The sequence below is a fragment of the Chionomys nivalis genome, chromosome 1, assembly GCF_950005125.1.
Source record: "Chionomys nivalis chromosome 1, mChiNiv1.1, whole genome shotgun sequence".
In the NCBI taxonomy this organism is placed as follows: domain Eukaryota; kingdom Metazoa; phylum Chordata; class Mammalia; order Rodentia; family Cricetidae; genus Chionomys; species Chionomys nivalis.
In genome coordinates, this window is record NC_080086.1 from 128,594,758 (window position 1) to 128,608,608 (window position 13,851).

General features: G+C 38.7%; 1 pseudogene; it reads right to left on the reverse strand.

The window, feature by feature from the left end:
• Positions 1 to 12,837, reverse strand: part of LOC130883776 (60S ribosomal protein L31-like) — a 57,777-nt pseudogene extending 44,940 nt beyond the window's left edge.
• Between the last annotated feature and the right edge of the window lie 1,014 nt (positions 12,838 to 13,851).

A 13,851-nucleotide genomic window follows, 5' to 3' on the forward strand; every position in this document is an offset into this window, starting at 1 on the left:
TTTGCTTAGGTAATATTATATCCTTCTGGAGTCTTTGATGGAGTTGAAGAATGGATAGATAATTATAGTTTTCCTTAGTTATGATAAAAGATAAAATAGATATAAATATGTTAATTGTAATTCTTGCTTTATAACTGTTTTGTTATATGTAATTTTGCTATGTTAAAATGAAAGCCTTCTTTTTGGTTTAAACAGAAAAAGGGGAAATGATGGAGGAGGGTCATCTTTCTATCTGTTGCTTTAATTGGTTAATTAATAAAGAAACTGCTTGGCCTCTGATAGGGTAGAATTAAGATAGGTGGAGTAAACAGAACAGAATGCTGGGAGAAAGAAGCCGAATCAGGCAGTCGCCATGATTCTCCCACTGGACACAGACGCAGGTTAAGATCTCCCTGGTAAATCCCCTCATATCAGAAATGGGTTAGATCAATATGTAAGAGCTAGCCAATAAGAGTTTAAAACTAATGGGCCAAGCAGTATTTAAAAACAAAACAAAACAAAACAAACAAACAAAAAAACAACCCTTGTTCTTAAATCTTAATTTAAGGTTGGTGATTGGACTGTATTTGTTGGTGGTTAGTAAGAGATGCATTATGAAAGGAGGAGAACTTAAGTATTTTTTTTTTAAGTTGGTGTAGCTAACTGGGGAATTGAGAATAGTAAGAAAGAAGTACTGGAGAGAAAGTTTTCAAACCTGCCTTGGCAGCAATTAAAGAAGATTAATAGTAGAGAAATGTACAGAAAAACAAAGAAGGTGAGTGCATTGCTTGCCAAGGTAGGGTGGGTAGCACTGTCAGCTCAGACTTGGGACATCTGCACCCCCTCATCCAGTCAGCTGTTTATCTGCAATCTCTTGTAGCGTATATCCTTTTTCATAGTTTGAGAAATTGACTTAAATCTCAAGAATAAAACAAATACACAAGATAAGTTTTCTTTGATTCATAAGGAAAAGTAATTAAAAAGAAGGAGAAAACTATGATTTGAAATTAATATGGATATTAATTGGAATTATAATAAAGTGTATGGGTCTCTTTGAAGTACTCTAAAATACAAACAAAAATAATGTCCTTAATTTTATATCCATGAACAGAACAGAGTCATTTTTGCTTTTATTTTTAATAAGAGACTGGGGCAAAGGTTAAGTCATAGCTTTGGGGACTCAGCTTCACTACCCTCTGTGGCATGTAATTAGCTTTCTAGCGATATGATTGGAAACATGGAGAGGGTCTTGTGCATCCTGAGAAATGAACTGGTATTTATTTATTTTTACAGTCATGGTTTCTAAAAATGTAGTCCTTGGGTCAGCAGCTTGTTTCAAGCAGGAACATCAGATAATGGGAGTGTGCAACACAGCTGGCTCATATATACAGAATGAGCTATTGATAATTGTTAGGTATATTCACCTTGACAACCCGTCTTAGGATACTCACCCTCTGTAGAAGTCCTCTTAAGGGGTGTTTAAAGTTACTTTACTTTAAATAACATTTTAAAGTGATGTAAGACAACTAAAAGAAACTTGAAAACCACAAAAATGTAGAAGGCAAGAAACCTAAAGATTTCTTTATTTTATTGGTATGAGCTTTTAAATTTCCTTTATGTATATGTGTCACATGTATGCTTGCTGCCATCAGAGCACAGAGGAATATGACAAATCTGGAACTAGAGATACAGATGTTTGTGAGCTGCCATGAGCGTGCTGGGAACCACACACAGGTCCTCTGAAAAAGAAAGTGCTCTTAATCATACTCAGCCATTTCTCTAGCATCAAAGTTTTTGTTTTTAAGATTAGAAGTATTTCTCACAATCATAAGATTTTTTTAAATGTCTATGTATTAAAGTCAAATATACAACCAGAATGATATTTTTCCTTGTTACGTTATTATTATATAAATCTCATTTTCAGATATTAGAAGATATCCATTCATTCACCATTTGTTTATTGTTGGACATTTATAGGCTTCATGATCCTAAATATATCACATGGGTAAATACAGATATGTGTAAACCATTGTCTACACTTTGAAACATGTCTTCAGTTGTAGTCTGTAATGTACTGCCTGGGTCAAAGTGAATAATACACCCCTTATTTCAGAAGCATATACGTCAATCTCAGGAGACAACTGTGTTTTCTCTGTGGCTGTATGTATGTCTAAACCTCTCTTCCCTTTTGTTTGGTGAACATTTCTTGCTAGGTCACCTTTAGCTGTCTGTTACTCTGAGTTTGTTCTATTATTTGTATCAAACCCCATTTATGTGTAGGATTTCAAAACTCCTTCTGAAGGGAAGTAGATGGTAAAGTCAAAACTTCAGTAGCTTTTATGTGTCCTGCAAGTTCTCAAATCCATTTTGTTGTTTGCTTGTTTATTTAAGCTTCTCTTCAACATTCTCATATTCACTTTCTTTTTCCAAACAATTTGTTTATGTTTTCATTTAAAGACCCACATCTCCCTTTTACATGCAGTGGCCCCTAGCAGCATTTCTGAGGCAGAGGCATGTTCTACTACCCTATGTTTTGATAACTGAGTTTGCCTTTTCAAGATCTGTGGTGAAAGTTGCCTGTCTCTCCTTCAAGCCTGTTTGCAAAAAAGAGATACTGTTTTTAGTTAAGGGAAGGCTGTGCATTTAATCTCTTCATCTGGAACTTAATTCTTTTACTAGCATTACTTTTTCATTGGTTTGACTGCACTGAACTTGAGACCCCACCCTTCCCATTTCTGTGTATTTTCCTCATCACTTCTATTTGCTGCTGTTTCCCAAGTTCTCAGTTCTCTTACGTATTTTTCCAACCTGGATGCTTTCTGTGGGTACTCAGAGAAGAGGGCAAGGAAGGCGTCATTATTATACTTCATATCATGAAATCCCTTTTGCTACCCTTATCTGGGCTTGCCTCCCCCACCACTGTGCAACTACAGGTTGATTGACTAAAGCAAAAGTGGCGTAATACAGCAGACAAAGGACTCTCTGCTCACCATTTCTGTGAGCTGATTTGGAATGGTTGCCAAATCAATAAACTTTTAAAGTCATTTTCCCTTACTTAAGGAGCACTTAAAGCGACTGCATTTATTCTTTCTGATGAGTAGGAAAACACAATTTAATGAATTTACTTCCACAAAAGCTTGAGCTTTGAAAATGTTTACTATTCTCCCAGGAATGCTCTATGTTCTTAGAGAACCTCTGTCAAAATGAAACAAGAATTTAGGATATCGACTCGGCGTGAGACATTAACAACATTTTAGCTAGCATTTTTGTACCCAACTTCCATGCTATTGTAACCTTCATGCTGACACAAACATACAACTCTCACCTCAAAGGGAAAAAAGAGAATTTATTTTGGACCCAAATACAAGTTGGAGATGACCCAGGGACACAGATTCAGGTTGTCCCAAATTCTGTGCTACAAAATAGTAACAATTCTCAAACTTTGTATGGTAATAGTAAAAAAAAAAAAAAAAAAAAGTCATGAATCAACATGCTTTCCTAGTACATTAGTTAGGAAACACAGCTATTCCTAACCTAAGTTGTTATCTGATAGTCTTAACTTTTTGGTTGATGGAAGCTGGAGGTCTGTTTATAGATTCCATTTGCTTAATGCTAATAAAGATGCTAGCTCACAAATAAATGTGGGTAATAAATATCTATTAAGAGGCCAATATAATCCAAGGTATTTTGTAATTAGATACTGAACCTGCAAAATTACATTTTCTCCAAAATTATTAAAGGTCTAACTAGCACGTGGATAAGGAAATATCTCCTTTTTCTTGGAATTTTCCTCCACATCCTTAATCTACTACTTTAATTTTTACTATCGTTCCAGGTTATAGACCCAGAATGAACCAGGTTTTCAATGTAGGCACTCATATACTTTCATCTCACCTATTACATTTGTGGTGAAAATCAGAATTTGAGGGAGGACTATTATAATACAATAAAAGGTGGATCAGCCTTCTTATAGTATACAGGACCACAGCCTAAGCACAGCACTGCCCACAGAGAGGTAAGCTCCCAATATCATCCATCAATTAAGAAAATAAGTCTGTTACAAGTTTGCCTACAGGCCAATCCCTGGACGTATCTCTCATTAAAGCGTTCTTCTTCCCAGAAGATCCCAACTTGTGACAAGTTTCCATAAAAACTAGCCAGCCTACTGGGACTACAGTCTCAAATTCTGCAATTTAAAAATTGGTAGACATATTTCACATGTCTTCACATCTCTGGTCATAACAGTGCAAGGGAGACTGTCAGAGGCCATCACTGGAAAGAAGGTTGAAAAGGAGAAAACCATGAACCAGAAGTGGTTGTAAACAGAGATTGCCTTTACATTTCCCAACCACCTGACCCAGATAATTACACAAGAACTATATTAATTACAACACTGTTTGGCCAATGGCTTAGGCCTTTCTTACCTAGCTCTTATATCCTAAATTCACCAATTTCTATTAATCTATATATCATCACAAGGCTGTGGCCTACTGGTAAGGTTCCTACCTTCTTTCCCCTTTTGTGGCTACATAATGTCTCTCTGACTCCGCCTTCTTTCTCCCTGCATTCAGTTTAGTTTCCTGCCTAGCTATATTCCGTCCTGCCAATAGGCCAAAGCAGCTTCTTTAGTAAACAATGGCAATCAAATATGTTCACAGCATACAGAGGGGAATGCCACATCAAAGCTGTTGGTCTGAGAACATGTGCTAATCTTTGGAAAATCTTGTAAGAGGTGTAACGACTATTCAAGAACTGTAGGTGCTACCTTGGGTGGGGGAGTCTTTGCAAAATTCAGCATCACACCTTTGTAGGATGCCAGATCTTCTCTGTAAGTTTCCCCATCATATTCTTTCCTTTTTCTAAAGTGCATCTGCTCACCCCTTTGTTTTTAAGAAAATATTTCATCAAAGGACGTGAAGCCTTGAGTGTCATTAACCTTTCTTTGTGACTTCACGACAGGCATAATTTATGTCATGGTGGGGCATAGGATTATATGTCACTAGACATCCTAACAGTTTGTTCTTTCTTATATTGTTGAAATTTAGTTTGAGAAGATAGGACCTATACTGCTTATTTGTCATTTATAGTACTTTTATTTTAGGATTATATGCTTCTTTTTGCCACAATCATCAGGACTTTGTTCCATTAGACACATCTATAAGTACCATATTGGCTTAACTGGAAGTTTTATGATTCAAGATTTCCTTATGGAGATTGTAGGCCTTGGGGAAAAGTCAAAGAGATTGAAGCTAAACAACCAAATTTTGTCCTGAACCTGCTTGTGAAATAGAACTATCTGTTTTGTCTGTGCAGAGTACTTTGGAAGACCTGGTTATATAACATATGTGAAAGGTCTGGAACAATCATGCACAGAACTTGTGAGACAGTTTTACATCAGCTCGGGTATTAGACCAAAATGCACAGAACACATTCCAGCAGTGTATTTAATACATTTTGTGTGTGTTCTTTGGTCACTTCCCCTCTCCTTTCCCTATCTGAGTAAACCCGAGAGGACTCTGCTCTCTAGATGAGAGTTGCATTTGTACAAAATGATATAATGTAGAAAGGAAGGCGCTGTTGCTGCGAAAAGCAACATATTATGAGCAGTTTAGTACCTGTTCTTCTTTTGGTAATGAAAAGGGACAAATGAGAGCTGGGATTTTGCTTTGGAATCTATGAAACCACTTCACTGAATTCTACCCTTGGAAAATAAGGTGGTGGCAGTGGAGTTACAGTCACAGTGTATTCTGCATTAGACATTAGGTGAAGGAAATTGAAGGTGGAGAAGATGAATAGTGAGATTAACAATGAACAACTGGGTTGGGATATTGAAATATTTTATGCCATTAAGCTACTGATTTATTCATTCAATAATACATTCCTAGTCAATGTAGTAAGGGATGCCCAGAGAAGCAAATCATTAGGAATCTTTGTATATGAACCACAAGACACTTTACCAACTTCATTAATTTCTTCAGTGCCTCTCCCTGAAGACTTTGTGCAATAGAGTCTTCCTCTTGCTCCAGATAAGTTATTACTATGCTATTGCTTTTATTGTTTGGTTGCAACTCACAGTACTAAATAAAAATATGTAAATTTGAATCTAGACCAATAATCTGCTTCACCATCTTTCTTCCAGTGTGTCTTCCTGATAGCTACTTATTTTTTAAAAAGGAATATGTGCTTAACAAATCTTGACATTTGCGTTCAGTGCATGAATTAGCCATTTTGAGCACAGCTTTGATCTACATAGATGTTGTCTCTGCTCTGAGAGGCTGTATGGAATGTGATTTGCCAAGGCCATTCTTAGCAGAACCAATGACCTAGGAAATTCCTTCTTGGCCTTTCTGGTCTTTGGTATGCTCTTATAGTGTTTCTCATCAGAGTGCTAAAGTGCATAGTAAAATACCACAATTTTATGTGAGGGGAAAAACATTAACATGAAAGTTTCCATGAGGTAAAGTTTGATTTTCCAGTTTAATAAATACACACACATGCATGCACATATGCATGTATGTACATACATATGCACACACAGACATGCCTACAGAGCACTAAATTTACTTTTTCTTTTTTTTCTTTTTTAAATTTTTATTTATTTATTTATTTATTAAAGATTTCTGCTTTCTCCCCGCCACCACCTCCCATTTCCCTCCACCTCCCCCATCAAGTCCCCCTCCCTCATCATCCCTAAGACTAATCCGGGTTCCCTGCCCTGTGGGAAGTCCAAGGACCACCCACCTCGATCCAGGTCTAGTAAGGTGAGCATCCAAACTGCCTAGGCTCCCACAAAGCCAGTACGAGCAGTAGGATCAAAAACCCATTGCCATTGTTCTTGAGTTCTCAGTAGTTCTCATTGACTATTATGTTCAGCAAGTCCGGTTTTATCCCATGCTTTTTCAGACCCAGGCCAGCTGGCCTTGGTGAGTTCCTGATAGAACATCTCCATTGTCTCAGTGTGTGGGTGCACCCCTCGCGGTCCTGAGTTCCTTGCTTGTGCTCTGTCTCCTGCTCTTGATTTGGACCTTGAGATTTCAGTCCGGTGCTCCAATGTGGGTCTTTGTCTCTGTCTCCTTTCATCGCCTAAATGTTTTTCTTCGGGTTAACCTTAATTAGCTTCTCTAGGATCACGTATAATAGGCTCAATGTCCCCTATTCATGGCTAGAAACCAAATATGAGTCAGTACATCCCATGTTCCTCTTTTGGGTCTGGCTCACCTCACTCAGGATAGTGTTTTCTATTTCCGTACATTTGCATGCAAAATTCAGGAAGTCATTGTTTTTTACTGCTGAGTAATACTCTAATATGTATATATTCCATACTTTCTTCATCCATTCTTCCATTGAAGGGCATCTAGGTTATTTCCAGGTTCTGGCTATTACAAACAATGCTGCTATGAACATAGTTGAGCATATACTTTTGTTGTATGATAGGGCATTTCTTGGATATATTCCCAAGAGTGGTATTGCTGGGTCCAGGGGTAGGTGGATCCCGAAATTCCTGAGAAACTGCCATACTGTTTTCCAAAGTGGTTGCACAAGTTTGCATTCCCACCAGCAATGGATGAGTGTACCCCTTACTCCACAACCTCTCCAGCAAAGGCTATCATTGGTGTTTTTTATGTTAGCCATTCTGACAGGTGTGAGATGGTATCTTAAAGTTGTCTTGATTTGCATTTCCCTGATCGCTAAGGAAGTTGAGCATGACCTTAAATGTCTTTTGGCCATTCGAACTTCTTCTGTTGAGAATTCTCTGCTCAGCGCAGTGCCCCATTTTTTAATTGGGTTGATTAGCCCTTTACGGTCTACTTTCTTGAGTTCTCTATATATTTTGGAGATCAGACCTTTGTCTGTTGCGGGGTTGGTGAAGATCTTCTCCCAGTCAGTGGGTTGCCTTTTTGTCTTAGTGACAGTGTCCTTTGCTTTACAGAAGCTTCTCAGTCTCAGGAGGTCCCATTTATTCAATGATGCCCTTAATGTCTGTGCTGCTGTGGTTGTACGTAGGAACTGTTCTCCTGTGCCCATGTGTTGTAGAGTACTTCCCACTTTCTCTTCTATCAGGTTCAGTGTGTTCAGACTGATATTGAGGTCTTTAATCCATTTGGACTTGAGTTTTGAGCATGGTGATAGATATGGATCTATTTTCATTCTTCTACAGGCTGACATCCAGTTTTGCCAGCACCATTTGTTAAAGATGCTCTCTTTTTTCCATTGTGTACTTTTAGCTCCTTTATCAAAAATCAGGTGTTCATAGGTTTGTGGGTTAAAGTTAGGGTCTTCTATTCGATTCCATTGGTCGACTTCTCTGTTTCTATGCCAATACCAAGCTGTTTTCAATACTGTAGCTCTGTATTAGAGTTTGAAGTCAGGGATGGTAATGCCTCCAGACAGTCCTTTATTGTATAAGATTGTTTTGGCTATCCTGGGTTTTTTGTTTTTCCATATAAAGTTGATTATTGTCTTTTCCAGATCTGTGAAGAATTTTGATGGGATTTTGATGGGGATTGCATTGAATCTATAGATTGCTTTTGGTAGAATTGCCATTTTTACTATGTTGATCCTCCCAATCCAAGAGCAAGGGAGATCCTTCCATTTTCTGGTGTCCTCATTGATTTCTTTCTTCAAAGACTTAAAGTTCTTGTCAAATAGATCTTTCACTTCCTTGGTTAGGGTTACCCCAAGATATTTTATGCTATTTATGGCTATCATGAAAGGTGATGCTTCTCTGATTTCCCTCTCTGCTTCCTTATCCTTAGTGTATAGGAAGGCAACTGATTTTTTTGGAGTTGATCTTGTATCCTGCCACATTCCCAAAGGTGTTTATCAGCTTTAGGAGTTCTTTGGTAGAGTTTTTGGGTCGCTTATGTATACTATCATATCATCTGCAAATAACGAAAATTTAACTTCTTACTTTCCAATACAAATCCCCTTGATCCTCTTATGTTGTCTTATCGCTATTGCTAGAACTTCCAGCACTATTTTGAAGAGGTGTGGAGAGAGTGGACATCCTTGTCGTGTTCCTGATTTTAGTGGGATGGCTTTGAGTTTTTCTCCGTTTAATTTAATGTTGGCTTTCGGCTTGCTGTAGATAGCTTTTATTATATTTAGGTATGATCCTTTTATCCCTAATCTCTCCAAGACCTTCATCATAAAGGGGTGTTGAATTTTGTCGAATGCTTTTTCAGCATCTAATGAAATGATCATATGGTTGTTTTCTTTCATTTTATTTATATGGTGGATTACATTGATAGCTTTTCGTATATTGAACCAGCCCTGCATCTCTGGGATGAAGCCTACTTGATCATAATGGATAATTTTTCTGATGTGTTCTTGGATTCGGTTTGCCAGTATTTTATTGAGGATTTTTGCATCAATGTTCATGAGTGAGATAGGCCTGTAATTCTCTTTCTTGGTTGGGTCTTTGTGTGGTTTTGGTATCAGGGTAATTGTAGCTTCATAAAAGGAATTTGGTAATGACTCTTCTGTTTCCCTATTGTGAAAATACATATAGGTATTAGCTCTTCTTGGAAGGTCTGGTAGAATTCTGCATTGAAACCATCTGTTCCTGGGCTTTTTTTGGAAGGGAGATTTTTGATAACCGTTTCTAATTCTTCGCGACTAACCGGTCTATTTAGATCGTTCCCCTGTTCTTGGTTTAGCTTTGGTATATGGTACTTATCTAAAAAAATGTCCATTTCTTTTGCATTGTCCAGTTTTGTGGCATACAGGCTTTTGTAGTAAGATCTAATGATTCTCTGAATTTCCTCTGTGTCTGTGGTTATGTCCCCCTTTTCATTTCTGATCTTATTTATTTGCGTGTTCTCTCTCTGTCGTTTAATTAGTTTGGATAGGGGTTTGTCGGTCTTGTTGATTTTCTCCAAGAACCAACTTTTTGTTTCATTGATTCTTTGGACTGTTTTCTGTGTTTCTATTTTGTTGATTTCCACCCTCAGTTTGATTATTTCCAGTCTTCTACTCCTCCTGGGCGCGTCTGCTTCTTTTTTTTTCTAGAGCTTTCAGGTGTGCTGTTAAGTCCCCAATGTATGCTTTCTCCGTTTTCTTTAAGTGGGCACTTAGTGCTATGAACTTTCCTCTTAGCACTGCTTTCATCGTGTCCCTTAAGTTTGAGTATGTTGTCCTTTATTTTCATTAAATTCAAAAAAGACTTTAATTTCTTTCTTAATTTCTTCCTTGACCCAGGTGTGGTTCAGTAGTTGACTGTTCAGTTTCCGTGAGTTTGTTGGCTTTCTGGGGGTAGCATTGTTGTTGCGTTCTAACTTTAATCCGTGGTGATCTGATAAGACACAAGTGGACACTGATATTTTTTTGTATCTGTGGAGGTTTCCTTTGTTTCCGAGTATGTGGTCAATTTTCAAGAAGGTTCCATGAGCTGCAGAGAAGAAGGTATATTCTTTCCTAATTTGGGTGGAGTGTTCTATAGATGTCTGTTATGTCCATTTGCTTCATTACCTCCAACAATTCTCTTAATTCTCTATTAGGTTTCTGTCTGATTGACCTGTCCATTGGTGAGAGAGGTGTGTTGAAGTCTCCTACTACTAGTGTGTGTGGTTTAATGTCTGCCTTAAGTTCTAGTAATATTTCTTTTACATACGTGGGTGCTTTTATATTAGGAGTGTAGATATTCAGGATTGAGACTTCATCCTGATGAATTGTTCCTGTTGTGAGTATAAAGTGTCCATCTCGATCTCTTCTGATTGATTTTAGTTTGAAGTCCGTTTTGTTAGAAATTAGTATGGCCACACCTGCTTTTTTCTTTTTTTAGGACCATTTGCTTGAAAAACCTTTTCCCAACTCTTTACTCTAAGTAGATGCCTGTCTTTGTTGTTGAGATGTGTTTCTTGCAAACAGCAGAATGTTGGATCCTGTTTTCGTATCCAATCTCTTAGCCTGTGCCTTTTTATAGGTGAATTGAGACCATTAATATTAAGTGATATTAATGACCAATGGTTGTTTGCTCCAGTTATTCTTATTGTTTTTGGTAGTAGAGTTTGTGTGTCTCCCTTCTTTGAGTTGTCCTAGTGAAGGGTTGCTAGATGCCTGATTCATTGTAGGCAGTGTTAGCAATGTTGGATTCCTTGGGTTGTGATTTTCCTTCTATTACTTTCTGTAGGGCTGGATTTGTGGCTACGTATTGTTTAAATTTGTTCTTTTCCTGGAATGTTTTGTTTTCTCCATTGATAGTGAACGATAGCTTGGCTGGGTATAGTAGTTTGGGTTTGCATCCGTGGTCTCTTAGTTTCTGCAGTACCTCTATCCAAGACCTACTGGCTTTCATGGTTTCCATAGAGAAGTCAGGTGTAAGTCTGATCGGTTTACCTTTATAAGTTACTTGCCCTTTTTCCTTTGCAACTCTTAATATTCTTTCTTTAATCTGTATATTTTGTGTTTTGATTATTATATGGCGAGGGGATGTTTTTCTTTGGTCCAGTCTGTTTGGTGTTCTGTATGCTTCTTGAATATTCAAAGAAATTTCATTCTTTAGGTTGGGAAAGTTTTCTTCCATAATTTTGTTAAAAATATTTTCTGTGCCTTTGAGTTGTGACTCTTCTCCTTCTTGTATCCCTATTATTCTTAGGTTTGGTCTTTTTAATGTGTCCCATAATTCCTGAATGTTTTGTGATGAGAATTTGTTGACTTTGCTGTTTTCTTTGATCAGTGCATTTATTTTCTCTATGGTGTCCTCAGAATCTGAGATTCTTTCTTCTATCTCTTGTATTCTATTGATTATGCTTGATTCTGTAGTCTCTGCTCATTGACCTAGATTTTCCATATCCAGCTGGTCCTCAGTTTGTGTTTTCTTCCTTTCTTCCATTTCAGTTTTCAATTCTTGAACTGTTTCCATTACTTGTTTGATCATTCTTTCTTGGTTTCTCAGGGCATCATTCACATATTTACTCATTTCTTCAAACTTTTTGTTATACTTCTCATCCATTTCTACTAGGAGTTTTTTACATGTTGTTTAAGGGACTCTATTGCTTTCATAAAGTCAATTTTTTCCACTTCTTCTGTGTTAGGGTGTTCAAGTCCTTCTGATGTAAGATCATTGGGTTCTGGTGTTTTCATGTTGTTTTTCAGATTGTTAGGTGAATTCTTGCCTTGGCGCCTGCCTATCTCCTCCTATCGATGCTATCTAATGGGTCTTTTAAAGCAGGATCAGGTTTCCCTGCTGGGCCAGGGGCCTCGCTTACAAGATGCCCTTGCTCCGTTTCCTGTCTCCACCCACCGCGGGCCAAGATCCTTCTCACCACTCAGAAGGGTCTCCAGGAACAGGGCCAGGCTCCCTGTTCGCCAGGGATCCCGCCAACAAAAGGCCTACCACTCTGTGGTCCAGCCACCAAAACAGAGAAACTCCCACTGCCCGAGCTCCTGACCCAGAGCCCAAACAGGCTAAACTGGGTGATCCTGCGGTCCCGCGTAAGGGAGGGAGAGTGAAGGGGGCCCCCTGGGTGCAAGCTGGGATGGGCCAGGAAGAGAGAGGTCGCAGCAGAGAAGGAGCAGCACCAGCAGAGGGGACCAGCCCTCACAGACTAACCGAAGGGTCAAGGAGGTCTGGGAATGCCCCTGCTCCATTTCCTGTAGCCCGCTGTGGGCCAAGAACACTCTCCCCACCCAGGAGTGTCTTCAGGGACAGGCCAGTGGATCTCGCCAATAAAAGGCCTCCCAATCTGCAGGTTAGGCCCCAAGAAACCTACTTGATTTAATTGTAGTGGGATGATCTGCTCTCAGTGTGGGCTTCACTGTTTCATGCTTGGACTATCCCACATCCGCCAGTCTCCGCTGCGTCTGCGTGCCGGTCTCTGCCGCGTCGGCCCACCGGTCTGTCTCCATCACATGCATCGGCCCCGCGGGTCTGTCTTTGCCGCATCGTGAGTCGGCCCGCCGGTCTGTCCTAAATTTACTTTTTTTAAAGTAAAGACTTATGGGGTTAAAAGTGGTCAGAGGTTGGAAAAGTTTATGTAAATTTTTGTAAAGCAAGACTTGGATATTTGTTTACAGAAGCCATAAACTATGACTTTGACATTCGGTGACATTTTTATTCAGAATCTGGGTCAGACACTAAGCCTTATCTTCCTTATCAGTAAGATGGAAAATTAAATAGAACCTCCTATATAAACACACGAGATATTTAAATGAGACTATGTGGAAGGAGTCATGTACAGCCTTTCCCCATTCAGATACGACCATTACTATTAGCAAAAGCATCATGTACCTGTCTATGTGGCTGGAGAGATCGCTCAATGGTTATGAGCATTACTGCTCTTGCAGAGGACCTTAATTTGGGTCTCAGGAGCCACATTGCAGTTCACAGCCATCTGAAACTTCAGTTTTATGGGATCTGAATCCCACCTGTGGCCCCAACAGGCAACAGGTACACAAGAGATTTACACACATATATGCTGCAGGGAAACACTCATTCATCCAAAATAAAAACACAGAAATCTCTAAAAATATACGTATTTACAAAAAGTAGTGTTTTGCTTTCCAGAACAAAACACTAACCAGTATGTTATGAATTCTTTCTTTAACTTCAAATTCTCCTTTCTTTTTTTTCCTATTGCAGCAGAAAGGAATGATCTGTTCAGAAATGAAAACATAATGGATGATTCTGGAAGAGGAGGTTTTTACCTCTTCAAAATATAGATCACAAGCGATTTTCTTGTTCGTTGCTGTTCCTCATGCCTTAGCAGTAAGACCTTGTGTTCTTAAGGATCTGTTGATGAGCATTGTACCTAGTGCAAATGTTTTTTGTCTATTGTGTTGCTAACTCAGATCAATACTTATTAGATTTTTCTTAGAGACAAACACCTGCTTCCCTCTAGGGGGTTACAAAAGGCAATAGGAGCAGTGTCT